The sequence below is a fragment of the Garra rufa genome, chromosome 1 (genome assembly GCF_049309525.1).
Source record: "Garra rufa chromosome 1, GarRuf1.0, whole genome shotgun sequence".
Taxonomy (NCBI): Eukaryota; Metazoa; Chordata; class Actinopteri; order Cypriniformes; family Cyprinidae; genus Garra; species Garra rufa.
In genome coordinates, this window is record NC_133361.1 from 41,023,077 (window position 1) to 41,029,076 (window position 6,000).

The window sequence follows — 6,000 nt, forward strand, 5'->3', positions numbered from 1 at the left end:
TATTTATTTATCTTTATTTTTAATCTATTTTATTTTTATTGTTCTGTCCATTTATTGTATTATTATTTTTATTTTATATGAAATTAAGCCAGAGAGAAAGAAAATGTTAAATGTCATGTGATTTACTTTTCTGCTGTGTTGAAACAAGTACTATACTGTCTTTCATCTAATAACTCTCTGAAAGAAAATATCAATAAAAAGAGTTAAGACTAAAACACACAGTAGTTACAAAAACAGTTGGATATGTCTCTGAAGGTAAACATCTGGAAAAGATATAGTAAAAAGATATGTTTATAGTAGTGCTGTCAAACGATTAATCGCATCCAAAATAAAAGTTGTTGTTTACATAATATATAGTCAGGTCCATATGTATTTGGACACTGACACAATTTTTATTATTTTAGCTGTTGGCCAAAACATATTCAAGTTACAGTTATACAATGAATATGGGCTTAAAGTGCACACTCTGAAATTTAATTTTTAGGGCAGTCTCATCAAATTGGTAGAAAGGTTAAGGAATTACAGCTCTTTAATATGTACCTCCCCCCTTTTTCAAGGGACCATAAGTAATTGGACAGTTGACTCAAAAGCTGTTTCATGGACAGTTGTGGGCTATTCCTTCATTTTTTCTACATCAGTTAAGCAGGTAAAAGATTTGGAGTTGATTCTAAGTGTGCCATTTGTATTTGGAAGCTGTTGCTCTGAACCCATCATGCGGTCAAAGGAGCTCTGCATGCAAGTAAAACAGACAATTGTTAGGCTTCAAAAACAAAAGAAACGCATCAGAGAGATAGCAGGAACATTAGGAGTGGCCAAATCAACAGTTTGGTGAATTCTGAGAATAAAAAGAACACACTGGTGAGCTCAGCAACATAAAAAGGCCTGGATGTTCACAAAAGACGGCAGTATGGTGGTTGATTGGATGATCTTCTCCATGGTAATAAAACATTTTACAACATCCAGCCAAGTGAAGAATACTCTCCAGGAGGTAGACGTGTCACTGTCAAAGTCTACAATCAAGAGAAGACTTCACCAGAGCAAAATAGAGAGGGTTTACCACAAGGTGCAAACAAGACCAGATTAGACTTTGTCAAAAAACATTTAAAAAAGCCAGACCACTTCTGGAAAAGCATTTTTTGGACTGCTGAAATTAAAATCAATGTGTACCAGAATGACGGGAAGAAAAAAGTATGGAGAAGGCTTGGAACAGCTCATGATCCAAAGCCTACAACATCATCATCTGTGAAACATGGTGGAGCAGTGTAATGGCATGAGCATGGCTTCCAGTGGCACTGGGTTACCAGTGTTTAGGGACGATGTGACAGAAGACAGAAGCAGCCGGAAGAACTCTGAAGTGTATAGGGATATACTGTCTGCCCAGATTCAGTTAAATGGAGCAAAGTTGTTTGGGCGGCTCTTCATAGTACAAATGGACGATGACCTAAAACATACAGCAAAAGCAACCCAGGAGTTTTTAAAGGTAAAAAAAGTGGAATATTCTGCAATGGCCAAGTCAATCTTCTGATTTCAAATTGATTGAACATGCATTTCACTTGCTGAAGACAAAACTAAAGGCAGAAAGACCCACAAACCAACAACAACTGAAGTCAGCTGCAGTAAAGGCCTGGCAAAGAACCACAAAGGAGGAAACCTAGTATATGGTGATGTCCATGAGTTCCAGACTTAAGACAGTCATTGCCTGCAAAGGATTCTCAACAAAATATTAAAAATGAACATTTTATTTTTGATTATATTTATTTGTCCAATTACTTATGAGCCCCTGAAAATGGAGGGTCTGTGTATAAAAATGGTTGTAATTCCTTAGCATTTGATGTTATATTTTTGTTCAACCCCTTGAATTAAAGCTTAAAGCCTGCACTTCAATTTCATCTTGATTGTATCATTTTTAAAACTATTCTAGTGGCATACAGAGCCGAAATTATGAAAAGTGTGTCAGTGTCCAAATATATATGGACCTGACTGTATGTGTGTGTACTGTGTATATTTAATATGTATATATAAATACACACATATGCATGGATGTATTTAAGAAAAATATGTTATGTTAATATATTAAATATATTTATATATAATATTAATTAGTGAATAAAAATGTATTTCAAAATAAATACTGTATGTGTGTGTATTTATATATACATAATAAATATACACAGTACACACACATATATTATGTAAACAACTTTTATTTTGGATGCGATTAATCGCGATTAATCGTTTGACAGCACTAGTTTATAGTATAGATCTGTGAGGCGGCAACCTAAATAAATCAACAAATCTACTGCTCTCTTGTCTCCTCCAAGGCAGGGACTCTAAATGGTGTTCTGTGCTTGTCTGTGCAGCCAAAGACAGAACAGTTAGAATGCTTTGCTTGAACTTTTTCCACAGCGTTAAAACTGGTACACCGTTGTCTCTTGCGAAAACAAAATGACAGCGCCATGGGTGGAAATGTCCAAATTAAGGGGCGGTAATATTATAATAAGATCCCTTTTCAACCTCACAGGTTAAGCGAAATCTGAGTGGCTCTTTTTTTCACATGTTCGCAGAAAAAGGCTTACCCAAACATAGTTAGTGGGTTGTCTTTTCACGTTAGATACACTGGGAACTCAATTATAGCACATATAGAAAAAGTCAGATTTTTGTGATACGTCAGCTTTAAAGTAGGATGGATTCTGATTGGCTGTCAATATTTTTATCATTCATCAGCTGTGAAAAACAATTCTGAACGTAATTCCAACGATATCGTTCCTCTGTGCCATTAACATTATAGTTATAAAAACATGTTTTTTTTTTTTTGTAAACTGTATCTTTTTAGTTATCTTCTTTGGTGTAAACAGGCCTTAGATACTCCATTAGGTTCTAGTCTATGTGCACAAGTAGGTGTGAAAAATATGTGCATATTTTTTTGCACTCATTGCAATGTGCTACCTAAATGTGTGAACTTCATTCTACAGAGCCGTCTGAACTTGCTGTCTGCACAACTTCCACTTCAGTGTTTGCACTACAAACAGACATTAGTGCCAGGCATGAAGTCATTCTGTAGCCCAAGCCGAGAAAGAGTAACCGGCATCGAGGATGTCCGTCTGAGCGTCTGGTTCAGTGTTTTTGTGGGCAGCATTGCCTTCTTGCTTCATTTACACAGGCACAATCAACACAGCAGACACTAGATAGACAAGTCATAAGTATCAGCACAAGCACTGCGGTGGTGAGAGACTCTAGCTAGCCTGATGGACTGAAAGTGAGTTTGTCTATAGAGAGGCATTATGCAAGCTCATATGGACAATGACTTTTCTTTCTCTCGCGTTCTTCGGGTTAATCTAGCATACACCTGTTTCTGTAAACTTGGCACGTTATTTAGTCTCAGGAGACATGTAGACTCAACACAGTTGAATACGTGTATAAACAGAGTAGTAAAGATTTCTTTGGTTTTGACTGGATCCACAGTACAAACTACAGAAATCTTTAACCATGAAACTGGTCAGAAACATGACGCTATATCATCATTGTCATTGGCACAGCCACCCTCTGAGGAGGCCATGGTCGGTGTCTTTAGGGAGGATGAATGTAACTAATATCTGCACTGGAAGGTATTTACAAGACTCGTTTTTGCCGCCTTCTTCCTCTTTGGAGATATTTTCATAGCCACTGTGTTTTTCACCTACTGGTCATGCATGTGTTTTAATTCCAGTCTGTTTGGCTGCACATGGTGTGATAAAGGAACTCAACATTGTTATGTGGACAGAGGTTTTTAGGTGGGATGGAGGATTCCTGTGTGAAATGGGCACTGTCGTAGGTCCGTCTGGCAGACAGATTGGCAGAGAAAAAGAAACAGGGAACAAAATAGAGAATGTCAAAAAAAGGCAAGACGCTGCAGAGATGCTGGGATGGGAAGGAAAGGTTCAGGTACCTAGTTACAGAAGACAAGGCTAACTATTTCATGTTGTGCTTCTGTTTTGTTTTTGTTTTTTTAAAGTAATTTGTACATTTATTTAGAAAGGATGCATTAGATTGATCAAAAGTTACAGTAGAGTCATTTATAATGTTGTAGAAGGTTCCACAAAAATATTAAGTGTTACACATTGATATTAATGAGAAATGTTTCTTGAGCAGGAAATCAGCATATTAGGATGATTTCTGAATGATCACGTGACACTGAAGAATGGACTAATGATGGTCAAAATTAAATTTTTTAAATCTATTACAATGAAAAATATTTTTAAATTGTAGTAATATTTCATAAACTTACTGTTTGTTTTCTTATTTTTTACAGAATTGTTTTGTAGCTCAAACGATAAAGCACAGCACTTGAGAAAAAACGTCTGTCAAAAGCATAAATAAAAGTGTGTATTTATGATCAAAAGAATCATGATTTTTTTATGTTTAGAAATTTGAAAGTATACATCTATTAAAATAAAAAAATCAATAAAGTTACAAAAATTACATAAATTACACTACCAGTCAAAAGTTTGTGAACAGTAGATTTTTCATGTTTTTTTTTTTAAAGAAGTCTCTTCTGCTCACCAAGCCAGCATTTATTTGATCCAAAGTACAGCAAAAACAGTAAGTTGTGAAATATTTTTAACTTTTTATTTCAGATATATGCTGATATTTTTATCTACTATTAATCAAAGAGTCCTGAAAAAATGTTTTCAACAAAAAATTTAATCATAATTATAAATGTTTCTTGAACAGCAAAGTAGTATGTTAGAATAATTTCGGAAGGATCATGTGACACCGAAGACTGAATGATACTTAAAATTTTGCTTTGATCACAGGAATAAACTGCATATAAAAATATATGTTTAAAAAGAAAACAGTTATCTTAAATAGTAAAATAACTACAATAAATGCAGGCTTGGTAAATAGAAGAGACTTCTTTATAAAACATTCAAAATCTTATTGTTCAAAAACTTTTGACTGGTAGTGTAGCTTTTTGTCTGTCTTTGACCTTTGTCTCCCTTACTTGCTGTCTCGTTTCTCTGTATGTCTTGGACCAGGACAGGACTGTGCTTGTCTGTTTATATTAAAAGCGTCTTACTGTAGACTCTTGAGCAAATCTTTGACATGGAAGAATACGCCACTAATATTGTCCCTGTCTGACTGTGTCAGCAGGATACTGGAAAGCAGGAATATTACTGGATGGAGAAATCCGACATTTTCTCTGTCTGTCTATCTATCCATCCACTCATCCATCTGTCTGTCTCTCTGTCTATGACATTTTTTTTTTCATTTTCACAATTACACTAATTACACCAGTGTTACTCGTGACTTGCATTGTAGACTGTCACAGAAGAGAAGAAATTGTTGAATAAAGTTATTATTTTTGTTTTCTTGTTTTTGTTGTTACATGGACTATTTTAACAGTGTCCTTACTACCTTTCTGGGCCTTGAATGTGTCAGTTGCGTTGCTGTTAGGGTCAGAAAGCTCTCGGATTTCATCAAGAATATCTTAATTTGTGTTCTGAAGATGAACACAGAGAATTAATGACAGAATTATCATTTTTGTATGAGCTAACCCTTTAACGAGAGGTAATCACAATGACCCATGCCAAAATTGCTTTAATAAAGATGATATGAGGTAAAAAACTGTATAAAAAATCACCATGTTTCTGTGGTTCAGTGTGTGTTCCCACCATTTATGCTACACTCTGTGGAGCGAAACGCTAACACAGCACCGCCACAGGTGCAAGCAGAGTGACTGCCATACCTGTACATGAGCTAAAAATTTGGAGCACTGTGCCACAGAAATACCAGGTGTGTTTAGAGCTACTCTGCAAGAGTTTATTATGCGGCATGAGCACAGAAGTCTTTTTCAGTGCAATAAAAGTGACAAACACTCGTAAGCTTTGTCATTTACACCAAAACGCACACATTCTTACACATACGTGCGAAAGCTTTCACAGAGAGTGAATTTCCCTGTGATTATTTATCTTCACCTCTTCTGTGGCGGTGGCACACAGTCAAACTCCCCTGGGCCTCAAA